Source organism: Rhinolophus hipposideros, assembly GCF_964194185.1.
Source record: "Rhinolophus hipposideros genome assembly, chromosome: 14".
Taxonomy (NCBI): Eukaryota; Metazoa; Chordata; class Mammalia; order Chiroptera; family Rhinolophidae; genus Rhinolophus; species Rhinolophus hipposideros.
In genome coordinates, this window is record NC_138060.1 from 30,672,976 (window position 1) to 30,689,519 (window position 16,544).

Below are 16,544 nucleotides of genomic sequence, written 5' to 3' on the forward strand. Positions count from 1 at the left end.
GCCATAACTGGTTGCACAGCTTCTCCCGAAGCCCTTTGATCAGACCAAGAATGAAAACTTTGGTTGGGGGAAGTAGGTAGGTGAAGAGAGATTAACCTGAATGAGAAGAACTGATGGGTCATGAAAAATAACCTCCAAGATCTAAAATAGGAAGCCCAATTCATTCACGTAGTATTTATTGAGTGTCTGTAAGGGGCACTGTACAAGGCTCTGGGAATAAAAAAGAACAAAGCAGACAAAACTCCTGCCTTTTTTGAGCTTATATTCCAATGGGAGGAGAGCGAATGAACATACAAATTATCTGGAAGTTTCTGAAACTCATAAGTGTTACCAAGAAAATAGCATGACTTAGGGCAGGAGAGGGATGCTCTTTTAGATATGGTCGTCTAGTGATCTAAAGAATGAGTAGCCAACTGTATGAACTTCTGAAGGCATAATATAGGTAGAGAGAACAGCAAATGAAAGGGCCCTAAAATGAGAATGTAGTATGTTTAAGGTCTAGAAAGAAAAGCAGGTCCTAGTAGCTGAAATGAAGTGAGAGAGGTACAAAGGGGCAAGTGTGAAGAGTCTCCCAGGTTGGGCATCCCAGGAGGTTTCACGTGGTCCCAGCTGTTGATCCCCTCAGGCCCTCAAGTAAGTAGAAGCAGGACCTGGGGCAGCCTGATTCCCTCTTTACTATCACCATCACCTTGGACTACAAAAAGTGGCATCAACTTACTCCAGTGTTCCATGGACATACAATTTTTTTCATATTCCATGATGCGGAATGTTGGGAAGAGCTAATGTAGGTTTTTGTAGATCATGTTAAACACTTTACATTTTAACTCCTGTATAGTTTCAAAGAACAAATTTAGAACCATTGCCTAGAAAATACAGAAAGACATGTACTTCAAAACAATGGGGAATTTTAAAAACTATCAGAACCATCCAATGATAGAATAGGTTGCCTCAAAAATTAGCCTGGTAGAAGGAAGAAAATACACACTATTGGATAGGAAGACTCAATATTATAAACATATCAATCCATAATAACCAGAATGAAAACATCAAATTTTCAACTATGTAATTAAAAAAATTAAATTCCAAGAGTATCTGGGAAAATTCTGAAAAATAATTTGGAAAAAAAGGGGAGAGACCACCTCACGTAGGTATTAAACATGTTAAATGTAGAATAATTAGAACAGTACAGTGTGGGAACATGACTAGGCAGATAGATCAATGAAACAAAATTAAAAGCTCAGAAATACATATGAGACAAGTAAAGAGTTAACAGGAGCGGGCTTGTGAGCTGGCAGGATGGGACAGGCAGAGTTAACAGGAGTGAGTTTGTGAGCTGGCAGGAAAGAACTTAAGCATTAACCACTTGGCTCTGAATCCACTGGCTAGCACTGCACCTGCAAACTGACAAGTACCTTACATCCATCATAGATGGGAACAGGACAGTTCCCAGGAGAAGATCACTGTCATGGTAGTCCCCTTGCAAGCTGACAAGTACCCTACATTCTGCACAGAAAAATATAAAACCCCAGCACTCCTCAACAGGGCAGCCGTCTCCATCAGACTCAGCCCTGGCAAACTCCTTCTGCCAGTATTTCTCAGTATTTCTCTTACCCCTCTGTCACCGCAGCTCTCTGTAGCAGACTGCCCTGGCAAAACTCCTTTTGTCAGTTCCAAACAGAACTTTCTCTTTCTGCATGACTTTCAATAAACCTTTTCTTGCTCTTGTATAGTCTCATGAATGCTTTCATGGTCTGCGAATGACCAGAGGTTAATTCTACACCAAGACAACATATATGTAAAATTTTGTATTTCATATACATAGGAAATAGAAAAAAATATATATATACAGACATACATATACATACAGTGGTTATCAAGAAAAATGTATACACATTTTAAGAAAGGCAAAACTGTATTAAAATTACGCTGATGGTAACCACTTTGAGCACCCCTTGTAATTGCAGAATTCAAACATGACTTGTATTCATCTTTTGTTATTGTTATATATTGAGTATTACAATTTTAATAGTCAATACTTTAACACAATTTTTTCCTTTCTTAAAATGTGTATACTTTTTTTTGGCACCCTCTGTACATGTATGTATATTTAGTTTATTATAAAGATGGTACTCTAAATCACTTTGGAACAGAAGGATTATTCAATAAAATGTGTTGGGAAAACTGGAGAGCAAGCTGGAAAAAAATAAAAGTGGATCATAACCTCACACTTTACAGCAAACTAAATTCCAGTTGGAGGAAAGGCTGAAATGTGAAAAATGAAAAGACCAAAGGTGCTAGAAGAAAACATGGAGGAGTTTTTTGTATGTATTCAGTTTTATTGCGGACAAGCCTGCTTCAGCCTGGTAAAACAAACACACAAATAAATAAAACAAGAAACTATAAAATGCTAACAAATTCTAGCTTTCCCCCCAGCTTTATTGAAGTATGATTTAAAAATGAAATTGTATATATTGAAGTTGTATGATGTGATGTTTTGAGATACATATACATTGTAAAATGATTATCATATGATCAAGCCAATTAATATACTGTCACTTCACATAGTTACTTTTTTTTTTTTTTTTGGTGGTGGTAGTTGGTAATGTAATAGAATAAAATATCAGTCTTTCTGACTCCATCTTGCTCCAGCCTGCCCAGTTCCCGTAATATGTTAGTTAGCAACTTTTGCCTAGTCCTGCACATAGATATGCTAATCGTGAAAGGAATCTAACCTGTAGCCTAGGAATTACTGAAACAACCTGCCTGCTTGAAACTGCCTGCTTGAAACTACCTCCCTAAGGAAATAAGGAAGGTATGTACAAAAGTAATGATTGTTTATCAAAAGATTTATAGGAACCTCATGCTGAGCCCATGGCAACTGGAGATCGTTGACCAAAAGCAATGAAATTTCACTGTCTTACGTGGATCCTTCCTGATGTCCAGATGTCTTCGGTCATCAATCACCTCCCAATCTTAAACACTACCCGTTCCCCTCTTCTTCTGACAGAAAAGAAGACTGAATTTTGTACTTTCTTAAGATGGTTCTTTAGGACTTTAGTCCGCCATCTTCTTAGCTTGCTGGCTTTCCAAATAAAGTCTCTTTTCTTGCTCCAATTCTTTGACACTCAACTTATCTTTGTCATGTGGTGAGCAGCGTAAGCTTTCACTTGATTATAGTAAGAATCCCTGAGCTCTACTCTCATAGCAAATTTCAAGTATGCATTATTATCAACTCTAGTCACTATGCTATATATTAGGTCTCCAAAATATGTTCATCTTGTAACTGAAAATTTGTACCTTTTGACCGACATCCCTTTAGCCCTCTCTCCATTCTACTCTGACTATGTGTTCCACTTTTTCAGATTCCACATATAAGTGAGCTCACGCAGTATTTGTCTTTCTATATCCGGCTTATTTCACTTAAATTCTCTAAATTCAACTACTAAAAAAAAATTTTTAACCCCTTCATGAAAAAAAGTAATAATAAAAATAAACTAGAAAACATTTTCAATTTAAATTGAGCTAATTAAAACATATATATTAAAAGTCTAGATATTGACAAGAAAAGCAACAAAAATGAGAAATAAAAAAATAGGTAAAGGATATGAACAGACCTCACAGAAAAAACCACAAATGGCCCTCATATGAAAGGATGTTCAACTTCATTCATAATAAGAGAAGTGCAAATGAAAACAACTAGGGTTAACTATTTTTGACCTACCAAATTGGCAATTTTTTTTTAAAGTCATTAATATTCTGGTAATAGAATGGGGGAAAATACTCTCATAATTGATAAAAGGAGTGCAAATTGATACAGCCTTTATTGAGAGCAACTGGCAATGTCTATCGAAATAGCAAATACATTTGCCCTTTGATCCAGAAATTCTGCTTTCAGATGTTTATCCTACAAATTTGCCTACATACATGAAAAAGATGAGTAGCCAAAGTTATTGATTGCAGCCTTGTTTGTAATAAAAGTTTGGAAACACCAAAATATTCATAAGTAGATTGATTTAATAAATTAAAACATATCTGTTCAATGAAATGCTATGCAACTGTTAAAAGGAATAAAGCACCTCTAAGTAATTGCTATGGAATAATGTCTAAGATATTAAGGGGAACAATATTACACGTGGTATGCTAACACTTGTATTTTAAAAGCAAATATTAACAAGTGCTTGAAAATGCTTAAACTGTCTCTGGAAGGATACACATGAAAATAATAAAAGTGGTTTCTTCTAGGGAGTAGAGTTGAGGGGCTAGAGGGAGAGGAACAGGCATAGAAGAGAGGCTTTCTCTTCATTGTCTATTCTTTTATACCATTTGATATTTATATTGTACACATACTATCTAATTTTTAAAATAGCTTACAATTGACAGTATGAGGTGCAAATGCTTATTGTGTGTTTGTCCAAGTATAAAAAATAGCCATCCTCACCATCCTTAACAATCTTCACTAGATGGTGGGAGGTAGAAGATTTAACTTATTCTCTGCCATATTGTTTCAATGTATTACCGTAAGCATATATTGCTTTTCTAATTAAAAAAATTAACAGTAGGGGTGGGTGGTTAGCTCTGTTGGTGAAAGTGTGATGCTTGTAACACCAGGGTTGCCGGTTGGATCCCCGCATGGGCCACTGTGAGCTGTGCCCTCCACAACTAGATTGAAACAACTACTTGACTTGGAGCTGATGGGTTCTGGAAAAACACACTTAAAACAAGTAAAATTTTAAAAAACACTATTTACAGCCCACTTTGTAGGGGAACTTCCACCTTGCTGGGGAATTTTAAGACCCGATGGGTCGCTAGGCAGCCTTTAATATAAAACATTCCTTGGTTCTGTGATCTATAACTCCAGGCAGACTGGCCTGATTACTCCACCTGGATTATAAGCTCCTTAAGGACAGGGAGTCTGAATTTTGCTGTTTTTAAAAAATGCCTCTCATCTTTTAGCACAAAGGTACATACACTTGCCAAAGAAAGGCTGTCACTGAATGCAGGGACATCTGTTTTTTTCACAGCTGACAATGCAGACTCAGTGCCCAGCACTGTACGGTAACATTGTTGTGCTAACCTTTCCTATCACAAAGAGAAATGCAATACAGTGTTCCTGGTAAAGAAGGCTCAGTCAGCACGTTTTGTTTTGGGTTTGGTAAAACAAGAGTTTATTTGTTCAAAGTCAGTGGACCAAAACGGGTTGGCCAGCACATGGCCATGATCTGGATTTACACAACACCAACAACACCGCTGTAGGTCTAGAGCCTGGGACCTTTTTCTGAGCACCCACCTTGGGTCTCTGATTAATTATTATCGATCCTTGTGGCATAAATCTTGTACGTAGGAAGCATGGAATGAATGAAGGAATGCACTGACATACAAATACATGCCCAAATGAATAAATGTGTTTGTCTGTGTTTTCTCATGCCCCCCCACAAAGAATCTAAGCAAGCAGTGTCCCTAGCGCCCTTGAATAATTCCTTACACGTATTTATTGAGTACCTACTATGTGTAGCTAATGAATTATTTGTAGTAGTGAAAATTAAAACAAATGTGGAAAATAAAATAATAATGATTAATTACATTTTGGCATAGTCCTTTAACTATGGCGTGGCCATTACAAATGTAATTATGATGACTGTATCTACTTGGAAAATAGATACTCTGCTAAGGAGGAAAGCAAAATGCAAAATAGTATGTAGGTGTGGTAGATTGTTATAGTAATGGCTCCACTGAACCATACCTGCCTCTATCTGGACTTTCAGGAAGTCCCTTCTCACATTGACTCTGGGCTTCGCCATGTGACTTGCTTCGGACAATGGGGCAGTCGCAAAGATGGTTTGGACAGCAGCTTGAAAACTATTTGCACAGTGGGTCTTGACCTCTCTTGCTGCTATGGAAGCCAGCTGACCAGGTAGCATGCTGGAAATATATCACCCAGCCGACAGCCAGCACCAGACACAGAATGTTTCATTCATGCAATGAGGCCCTATCATAGCATCCAGCCCCAGCTGAGCCATCAGAAGACTGCCATGGCATGAATGACTCTAGTTGATGACAGAAGAAATGCCCAGTTGAGCTCTGCCCAAACTGATGACACACAGAATTTTGAGCAAGTAAAAAGTTTGTAGTTTTAAGCACTAATTTTGGAGTAGTTTTATATAATATCTACTTTGCTAAAATAAGTGTGCGTATGTAAAAAGGAAAGTTGTAGTACCATTTACACAGAAAACCACTCACAGCAATCCTGTGATAAACGGTCAGGTGAAAAGACCTCTTACCTGAGCAAGACTGGACACGTCCCCATCACAGAGACAAACATGTTTTAGAGAAAAAGTTATTTCAACAAAACAAACAAAAACCAAGCACACAAATGAGTACAGCGGTTCAGTTTAGAGTGATGAAAATGTTCTGGAAACAGATAGTGGTGATGGTTGTACAGCATTGTGAATGTAACTAACGTCACTGTATATTTAAAAATGGTTAAAATGGCAAATTTTACGACAAACGTGTTTTACCACAATTTAAAAAACAAACACAAAACCATATAATCAAAGTCACCATATAATCGAAGTCCCCCATCACAAGCTTTGTCCCCATGATATAAATCTCCCTAACATGCAGTACAAATGGCCACCATGAACTAATAGCTTGTATAGTGGACCAATATCAGCTGTAGGTCACTTTCTGTTTCCATGTAGACTTACACTGAGTGATGCAACCCAATTCTGACGTCCTTTCAACAGGCATGAATATCAGGATGGGGTGGTGGAGCTTACCTTCCTCAAAAGAACTAGACGCCAGTTGGCCAGATCCCCACACAGTTCCACACTCTCTCCCAAGAGGCGCCAAGGCACACTATGCATTTACAGCCACACCCATGACCATGAAGTTTCTTTAGTTTCAAAGCACCTTTTCCTGCCTCCTGTGGCAAGATGTGACATTCACAACGTAATCTGGCCTTCTGCCTTCTGCTCTATGCGAACCCTGGCTTTAGACAACTCTGACACTGAACAAAGGCTGGCATATCTGGCGGAAACCTCCTGGCAGAGGAAGGGAAGGGAGTTTAAAACAGCACCTCACTCTCAATCTCCATGCAAAATGAGCCCTTCTGGTAGGGTCCAGGGCCAGTTTAGTTTCCTGGATCGGGTGGGATTCCTTATTGGAACCGTAAACTAGACCTCTCAGTGGAAAGGTGTTTGCCCAATGCCTTCCCAATGGCTCTTTTATCCTAAACTTGGATCTGCTGGGACTGACTCATCCCTCCCTTGCGGCACCGATACTCAATATGAGGCCACAACAGCCACTGTGAAATCCTGGCTTGGCTCATAGCATTTTCTCCTCCGCTCCCGAGCCTGCACCGACCGGGTCCTTGCTGCCTACCCCAGATTTCCCCAGTGCCTGGCCAATTCGGCACTGAGGTTTTTACTTTTTTGCTATCCCACACAAGTGAATATTTGTAACTAAATTCCCCACTCGTTATCTTTGTGTGCTGTCTTTAGCACCCTTTCTTGGAGCTACTTTCCTTCTGCTCCAGGGCCTGGGTAATTACCCCCTTCTAACTCAATTACAGGACCTTATTTTTTTCTCACTTCCTTTTTCCTTCCATTGTTATGCAGCGGGTGGGGAGGCTGCAGAATGTGCAAGGAGAATTGGATTAGGTAGCAGGATATCTCAGCAGCTCTCTTCCTGGTTCTACTTTTGCCCTTGAGGTCTCACTTCCAACAAGCCCCATGCCTGCTCCACTCTGTCTTTCCACCTGTAATACCACAAAGGAGCCAGGAGTGTGGGAGAAATCAGTAAAGGTACCTTGGGTGACGGCATTGTAGGGGAGGAAAAAGTTTCCTTCGACCTCCTTACCGCCCCTGGCTAGGTCTGAAAATTAACCTGGCAAAGACAGAATAACAGGAGAAAAGCATCCAAATTTTATTGAATATTTACATGTACACGGGAGCCTTCACAAGAGAATGAAGACCTGAGAAAGTGACCAGAGCAGGAAGCTTTTATATCTTTTAGACAAATAATACATTTGTGAAGAATTGACAAGATGAGGGATTTGCGCTGAGTAGTAAATGGTGAAGAAGTAACCAGGAAGATAAGTCAGTTTAACAAGCATTGTTTATACAGCCTTCGCTCTGAATTCCCTGTCGCTGGAGATAAGAATGTCCTCCTTCCTCCTGGTACCTTAAACACGAGAGTTTTATGACCTGTTTCAGGGAAGAAGGGGAGGTCAGAATGACCTTTGTGTTTCTGCCACTTAGAAAACTTCCTTCAGCTTAAGATATTTAAAATGCCAAGGCACCATATTTCAGGGTATGGTGTCCTGAATCCCATCAGCATCTCATTAACCACTTACTCAGGTGAAGGGGACATCCGGACATTATGAAATAACAAACTTGAGTGATGATAGAGAGGAAGAAAACAGTAGTGTTGGGAAGAAAAGTAAGTTGGTTCAGGGAAGTCAGTGCTGAGAATGTGTGTATAAAAATCTCCATCCTGGAACTATTTTCTCAAATGATTATTCTTATCCTTTTTGAGGGACAGGCACCTTTTAAAAAATCTGATCAATTATATAGAATCATATCCCCAGGAAAATGTACATAAACAGAGAAATGAAACTTTATGGGCTCACTGCCTCCTTGGATCCTGAGTAAGTTGAAAGCAGCAATGAGACTTTTCCTTCTTTGTAAAGCCCATCTCGGGTTCAGCGTATTTTGGAGAAAGCATTCATTTGTTCCTTCATTCAACAAGTAACTCTTTGAGAAACTTCCAAGTGTCAGGCCCCATGCCGGGCCACATTATGAGACAGAATGAGGTGAATCGGACACAGTGCCTGCTCCGGGGACGTTCACAGTCCGGCTGGGGAGACCTACGGAGAACAGACAATGCGTGTACAGTGATTGGAGAGGCAGCTGAGGGAAGGGTGGGCGCCTGGAGGAGAGGAGGCAGAATTACTTCCCACAGTTCCCCCTCCCCACAACAGTCAGTTCCTATACTTCTGACTACAAAGCAAAGTGGTTTGAAAAAGCCTGCCGATTCCCTGAGGGGCGAGCTGTCCGGGCCAGAGCTCTCGCCCCCACCCCTACGTCCACCCCTTCCCATCCAGCTCTCACACCTCCACAGGGATGGAGTCCGTTTTCCTAGCTCTCCCCACCGGCTCCCAGGGTGCTTTCTTAGGCTTCACAGCCACTTCGGCCTCCCACCTACCCCATAGGGCGGGGGGCTATTCTCAGATCCCCAGGTTAGCTTCTTAAATAAGTAACTAATACCCCTAGCACCTCCTTTCTCTGCTTAAACCCTGTTCGTTTTACTAGTTGCGCTGCAGGGAAACTAGGAGTAACAAAAATAACTAATTTTAAGGAAGTTACAGATTTGCAGGAAACCTGGGGAGTCCTGGTGTGAACCCGACTTTATTCACAGGACAGAAAGCTTAGCTGGGCTGGGCTGGGCTGAGCCTGGCTGGGCTTCTTCTCACCTCTTCCCAGAATTCTCCTTCCTGGGGGCCTTAGGGAAAAGTTGCTAGCTTCAAGTTCGGGTGTCAGCAATCCTACCTGTCTGGGTTGGACGCTAGGCTGTATGTGTATTTCCTAGCTGCTTTTCTATCACACCTATGGCCACTGGTGGATGAGAACCCCTTAGAAGATTCTGGCTGCCCCACTTCCCCTCCTGGGCTCAGCTCTTGCTGCCTGAGGAGAAAGTCCCTTCCCTTTTCGGTCTTTGAAGAGCCCTCCCCAGGGCTCCTTTCCCCACTCCCTCACAGAGGTTTCTCTAACATGGGTACCTGGAAGTCCTACTATAATGTGCATTTGTTTTGTAGACTATTCCATCCTATTTTAGAAAATGTGTAAGTTTATAGTTTGTAAAATAAAGGCAAAATCTTTTAGAAATTTGTTAAGTGAAGATAATGAGTATAAGATGTGTGTGTTAAACATAGAAAGGATAGGGCCTGCCCAGTGGCTCAGGTGGTTGGAGCTCACTGCTCCTAACGCTGAAGGCTGCAGGTTTGATTCCCACATGAGCCAGCGGGCTCTCAACCACAAGGTTGCTGTTTCGACTCCCACAAGGGATGGTGGGCTGCGTCCCCCTGTAACTAACAACAGCAACTGGACCTGGCTGAGCTGTGCCCTCCACAACTAAGATTGAAAGGACAACTTGACTTGGAAAAAGTCCTGGAAGCACACACTGTTCCCCAATAAAGTCCTGTTCCCCTTCCCCAATAATATCTTTAAAAAAAAAATACACATAGAAAGGAAGGACCAAGAGATACCTAAAATTTTTGAGGTACTGAATATACATGAGGCACTGGAACTCTAAATATTCATGATATGCTAAATATACATGAGACCCTAAAACTCTTGCATGAAGTCTTAATGTGGAGAATGACAACAATTCTGGCCCCATCCTCTCTCCAAAATATTCAAATAAAATCCATAGCTGCTCAGCTGGCTAATTGGTGAGCTACATCCAGTGGCCAGGTATACTGAGCCGTGTATTTCTTTGGCATTAGTGTGTGTCATTGATCCAGGGAAACTCCTACCTGTGGGCACACCTTTGCTCAGACCTCAACTCTGGTCCTTGATACCTGCACCATTAGCAGGGAAGTCTGATGCGGCCAAGACACAACATACAAATGTAATGTCCCCCAGAATTCAGGTACTGTCATATTTCCACTCCTTTGTATCCTATCCTAAATGTGTCAAACTACCTCATTCATCTCTTTCCCTGTGTGTTTTTTCCTTGATTTAATAAAGCACACGATTTGAGCATTTAACCTGGTTTGAGAGCCTTTCTGTTCTGTGAACTCCGAGATAGCTGGCTTGATACTGCACTTGCAGGCTACCATTCCACCTACTCCATTACCGCTTATTTCTCCAAGTCCCATTTGGATGGTTATGGCAATGAAGCTCAATGTGGGTTCCCATCCTGCATACACTTTACCCCCCCTGTCTTCCTTCCCCTCACCCAGTGCCTTCCTCATCCCAAACTCTTCCCCTGATCACAACAGCCTTGGGGATCCTGGGGACTAGATTACCACAGTTAATACAAATCCTGTCTTACAAAGGCAAGGCTCAGGCCCCCCAGGTCTAGAAGGACTACAAAGCTCATTCTCTCAATTCTAGGTGAGCCCTTCCCTATTCCTGGGGTTTTGGAGTTTTGTTTGTTTATTTTTGAATGTTACGACCTTTTGTGCTGTAAGCGCCTTGAAGATAGTCAGTCTTTGTCTCTGCTGTCCTAGCTCCTATCACGGGGTCTAAGACACAGCAACTCCTCTGTGACTGTTGGACTCAGTGTGTGTTAAGTTACCCATTTGATTCATTCATCTTGACAGTTCAGCCCCTGCCGTCTGATCTATGACCAAGTCTTGGCACTTCTACCAAAAGGGTTCTTAAATTTGCTTCATTTCAGCTCTATTACCACCACCACACCCTGGCCTAAGCCACTCCAACTAGACATTTTTCTAGCTAAGGATATATTATAGCTTCCCTGCTTTCTCTATAAATGCCCCTAACCTTTTTCCACATAGCTGATACAGTGATGAGAGAGAGAGAGAGAGAGAGAGAGAGAGAGAGAGAGAGAGAGAGAGAGAGAGAGAGAAAGGAAGGAAGGAAGGAAGGAAGGAAGGAAGGAAGGAAGGAAGGAAGGAAGGAAAGAAGGAAATATGACCAACCTTATAAATCTGGAATCTTTGAAACCTGGCATATTCCAGGTAAATTTCCCATTCATGAAAGAAGTGTGTCTGTGACCCCACAAACATATTTCTGTTATTTAAAAAAAATAAATTGATTGGCTTTCTGCTCTTCCTTTCACACTTGTAGTCAGTTGCAAGTAACAGATAATCAACTAAAACCAGCACTAGGGAAGAGTGGATTATTAACCCAAACACTTGTGAAGTGTTGCTAATCTGCTGACTTTAGGCTTGTCCAGACCAAGCATTTCAAATGATGTTCTTTCTCACTCTCTTGCTCCTGCTGATAGCTCTCTTTTTCTCTGTATTTCAGCTTCATTTTCTGACCTGCTCTCTTTACACAATGGAAGACAGCTCTAATTTTACCTGATCTTATATCTGTAGCCCCAGAGAAAGAGCTTCTTTCCATATACCAATCATAAAGATGATTTTGATTGGTCCAGTTGAGGTCACCTGCTCCTCCCTGAACCAATCACATTCATCACTGTGGCCAGGGAAATGGAGATCTCTGATTGGCCATCCTGGCCCCCTGTTCATACCTGTGGGATAGGGTCAGAGCTCCCACATAAGCAGTCCCCTAGGCCCATATGGAGCAAGGGATTGGGGCTTCCAAAGGAAAACTAAGGACTGAAACAACAGGTCCTCCAGGCTATTTTTGAAGAGGGATTTTACATGTGCCCAGCCCCTTCTTGCCTCTCTTCATTGACATGAATGCTCTTTCCTCTGCCTGGAATGCTCTCCCACTCCTTTGCCTCTCAAATCCTATGTGGCTAACCCCTACTTGTACCTTAGGTCTCAGCTTAAATGTCACCTCTGAGAGATGCCCCACACATTAAGTTGCATCGATCTGACTGACATTCTCATAGCAATTCTGTAATTAAAGTAAATTAAAGTTTTAATTTAATTTGATATGATTGAAAGTAAATTAAAGTTTTAATTTAATTTGATATGATTGAAAGTCTGTCTCCCTCACTAGGCTGTATGTTCCACCAGGGCAACGGTCTCCACAGCTTTGGCTCTTAGTTTGGGCCATTGTTGAATTCCTAGTTCCTAATTCACTTACGCATGGTAGGTATTCACTCCCTCATTTATTCAGGGAAAGTAAAGTAATAAGTGCTAAGACACAGGTAAATAAGCTGTGCGTGTTCTTGTACTCAAGGAGTAGCAACTTCTGTATGTGCATTGGGCCAGTGTTTTTCAAATTGCAAGACTCAATAAGTGGCGAAATTAAGTTGGTGGATTGCAACTACAATTCTTAAAGCAGGAACTAGAATAGAATAGAAAATAGAAATGCACTAGAAAATTTCAGAGTGCATTACACGTCATAAGGGTGTTATTCATTCACATCTTTATTTTAGCATATAATATGGTAAAAATCCACACACGTACTGGGTTGCAGTGTAAAATGCATCTTCTACTAAGGGTTGGGTCAAACATTTTCGGATACCCTGCATTAAATTAAGTTGCCTGGATTGAAATGTGTGAAGATAGTAGTATCCTTACTGTTCAGAGCAATCCAGAGCTCCAGATAGTGAGTCATGTCATCACTGGGAAATAACACCTGGAAAGCTCGTTCAAAGAATCCGAGTGGAAGTGGAGACAATTTCAGGATACTGTTGCAGGGTGAACTCTGGATTTCAGTGCTTTGGTTGGCTAGTGTTACATCCTCAAGATTATTTAATCATATGTACAGTCAGGTGTGTTTTGTCTATTTTTCTTTTTCTTTCAAATAACAGATGACTTAATGGTTTTCAAAGTTGAATACCAAATTTAAAAATATTTGGGCCAGGGCCGGCCGGGTGGCTCAGGCGGTTGGAGCTCCATGCTCCTAACTCCGAAGGCTGCCGGTTCGATTCCCACATGGGCCAGCGGGCTCTCAACAAAAAAAGGCAAAAAAAAAAAAAAATTACAAAATTAAAAAAATATATATTTGGGCCATAAATCGCGTATTCCTAGAAAACAATGAATTAACTAAAATCCTGGAGGAATAGAACGCAGGGAGGCTGGAGGACTGGAATTAGTATGGCGGGGAAGGTACAGGGACTATTAACCTGAGCAGATGGTATTTGAGTCCCTATTTCAGTTTTTGCTGGCTATGCAGATGCAGGTGAAGGGAACTAATACACATTTGCTGAAGATTCACTTGGAGCAAGACTCTGTGTTAACTGTGGGAGGTATAAAAATAAGCACTATGTCCCCAAGGAGTTTACAATCTGGCAGAGATGCAGCTGAGCCTCAGTTTTCTCATCTTGAAAATGCATATAATCATAGACTTCCTTCATTTGGCTATTAGGAAGATTAAATGAGTGAATTCAGATACAGATGGCTGTGTTCACTCCTGCCATAGGACCCTTGCCTTGACTTTTCTGATTGTAAAATGAAACTTTTGCTCCCACTCGTTGCCTCCTCTAATCTTCCTTCAGACTGAGGCAAGTTTTCCCTTCCTTAGGGAAGTGTTTGCTTTCTCTTCTTAGTCAGTTCCCCCATTTATTATTTACTGCCAGAGCATCAGGCCCATCCACCTTATGGCTCTTAGCCATAATGACTGTTAATGACTGTTTCTGCCTCGGCAGCTTATGCTGTAGGAATAATGTTGTTTTGCTCACTCCCATAGTTCCACCATTTCTACTAGTGTCTAGGACTGTTGCTGAGTGAATGAAGAAGTGACTATTTTTCAGAGTTTGAGAACATTTTTCTCACCCTTGAAAGAGTCTGAGTACTACTGGAATTTGAGAGACAACTGCCTTGTCTGAATTTCTTTTGGTAGTTATTAAGGAGACACTTGACAAATACTTGATTTCACTCAATAAGTTTAGTCAGGATAGAATATCCCTGAGCCCTCTGACAGTGTAAGTTTTGATCTTGTAAAAGGAACATTTATGGTCCCTTGACCAATCTGGGGAATTGAGGACTAGGGAAATCCTTTCACGTTTCCCTTAGGTCCCAACCCTTTCAGATTGAGCAATCCAGGTTTTTGTTGTCAGACCCATCTTGTACCTGCAAGCTCTCCATTCATTTGCATAGGTATTTCAAAACTGCTCTAGACCTGTGAGTTTAGCTTGATTTAAGTTTCAGAAGTGCAAGAAGCCAAACTATCTTATCTACCTACATTTTGAAATAAAGACTTGATCAAAATGCGGAAGCTAAAGAAAGTCAACTGTTTGGTTTGTGTTTGCTTAATGAGAAAGATGTGATGGAGTCCACTCTTTAGCTAAAGAATTCCCTTTGAAGTCAGGGCAAATCTGTTTGGCAAAACTGAGGCTTGTGAGCTGCCTAAAGAGCTACACGTAGGCCCTCCAATAAAAGTTCAGTAATAGGTGAATTAGGGTGAAACTGCAAACAAGCCACTGGCATTACTAGCGTGTGAGACATTTCTGCCTCTGATGCCTTCTTAAAGAGACAGAAAATTCTTGATTCAGGCAGTTCAGATTATTTGCTACCTGTTCAGGTAGCAGACTGTTTAAAATGTTAATTTAATTACATTACATTATCTTCCATATTTATAAAAACAAGTTAAATTGGAGTCTCCGGTGCCCTGTCCTCAACAACAAACAGGGCAGCGCCTTTGTTGATAAATAGCTCACATTCCACTAGGCAGAGTCACACCCAAACCCCTTGGGAACCAGGGCCACAATCTTTGATCTACCTAACCCTGCATACCAGCGCTAATTGGTTTTAAAAGTGCCTGATTTATTATTTTTCAACATTCACCTTATATTTCTTTAGTGAATGACACCATTCTAGAGTCGCAAGTTAATAAGACTGAAGATTAATTGTGCTTAAAATACAGTGTGATCAGCCTTCTCCGTTTACAAGGCTAGTCCCTGAGCCTATTTCTTATCCTTTTAGTGTCCTCATTACCACAGGGGCTGGATCACTAAGCTCCACCCCTTCCTCTCTTGCCTGTTGCCTCTCCTTCCTCAATGATAGTCATACCTGTTGCTAAATTATAGCCCTTTTGTATGATATATATATATATATATGGATATATATATATATATATATATATATATATATATATCACATATATATCATATATCTACTAGCTAATACGTAAGTGAGGGGTAGCAGAGTTTGACACACCAAAATATGCCTTTATTGGGTATTGATTATTTTAAACATTTTATTTGTAAAAAAATCCCACAAAAACAAAAGCCTCAGGAAGAACCTTTGACCTTACCCTTAACTGTCTAAAAGAATTTAAATAGAGGATCTGCTCTAGGAAGGGAACTGTCATCACAGATAACTATATTTTAATTTGAAATAAGTGTGGCAGTCAGGAAAGAACCTAGCAAAGTTTATTTGTTAGACTCCCCTCTGTGTCCCATTGTTTCTGGGTGGCCTGGCAAGAATTTGTCACCAAATGTTTGTTCCTTCTCTGCTTGTGAATTGCCTATCTTCCCTTTGAAGTCCAAACCACTACCCCCTTGCTCCTTAGCTCAAGATGGCACATAAACCTCAATTGTCCTATTTGTCCTGGGGTCCTATAATCTCACGAATCCCCCATATGTACATACACAATAAAATTTGGTTACTTTCTCTTGTTAATCTGTCTCATGTCAATTTTATTATTAGACCAGCCAGAAGAACTATGAGGGAAAGGGGGAAAATTTCCCCTCTCTCATGTGAGTATGATAAAAATTTCAAATAGCATAAAAGAGGACAACCAGAAAAATTAATTCTTCCTTCCACTCTATTTCTAGTCTCTAGTTTTCCTTCTTCCAGGCAACCACTGTTAGTTTCTTGTGTCTTTCTGATGATAATCTATGCATATTCAATAGTAGCATATTTTACTGTTCTGCGTCTTGTCTATTTCATTAAACAATATTTTGGAGATTGTTCCAGATCAGTTCATATAGAA